This window comes from Pteropus vampyrus, unplaced genomic scaffold (assembly GCF_000151845.1).
Source record: "Pteropus vampyrus isolate Shadow unplaced genomic scaffold, Pvam_2.0 Scaffold373, whole genome shotgun sequence".
NCBI lineage: Eukaryota > Metazoa > Chordata > Mammalia > Chiroptera > Pteropodidae > Pteropus > Pteropus vampyrus.
This window is the reverse complement of record NW_011889154.1, coordinates 127,752-128,546: the sequence shown is the minus strand read 5'-3', so window position 1 is coordinate 128,546 and position 795 is coordinate 127,752. Positions and strand designations below refer to the sequence as shown.

Sequence of the window (795 nt, the reverse complement as noted above, 5' to 3'; positions counted from 1 at the left end):
AAAAAAGAAATGTAAATTATCACATGCAACATTCACCAATTGAGTCTTGCCTAGAGAGATTCCTTGTGAGCTCATGACATGAAATTCATGGATTTCCCACTCTCTAACCCAATTTTGGTCCAGACAGGGAATAAAAGAAGAAGAATTGGATGTCATATATGAGGTTCAGGGCCAGGAGTAAGCAGACACTTCAGCAAGAAGGGTCCTAGTAGAGAGTGCAAAGGACAGACTAAGACATTCAGAATTGGATGCTAGAGAAAGCCTTTTATAGCTTGGGCCCTATCTAGACAAACCTCCCAACGTTGAGAAGACTATAAAAATCTCCTTCCTGTCTGCGGCCATGCCACCCTGAACATGCCTGATCTCGTCTGATCTCAGAAGCTAAGCAGGGTTGGGCCTGGTTAGTACTTGGATGGGAAACCACCTAGGAATATCAGGTGCTGTAGGTGTTAAAAAAAACAAACAAACAAACAAAAAACTCTTTCCTATTATACTTTGAGATGGAGCTCAGAGGTGACCAAGAGCCCAGGGCAGGAAACAGAGACTAGCTGGTTCCCAGGCAGGTAATAAGAAAGGCAGATAGTCAGCAAAATCTTCAGCAGAGTAATTTGTAAATCTCCATCTTAAAATCTACACTTTTGAACAGTTTTAAACAGAGATGGAGGATTGGTGACATAAGGAAACAATTTTTTAAGAGGGACAATAGGACACTGTGAAATAATAGAAAAAATACATTGGCCTTGTCCCCGTTCCCAGCAGAGTTCCTAAATCCTTGTAATTTCCTAAATGATAAGA

General features: G+C 41.0%; 1 non-coding gene across 1 annotated transcript; it reads left to right on the top strand.

Annotated features, from left to right (window-relative positions):
- The first annotated feature begins 330 nt into the window (after positions 1 to 330).
- LOC111731425 lies at positions 331 to 449 on the top strand. The gene has a single exon (XR_002777129.1). It is a non-coding gene; the product is annotated as a 5S ribosomal RNA (ribosomal RNA).
- Positions 450 to 795: the final 346 nt, after the last annotated feature.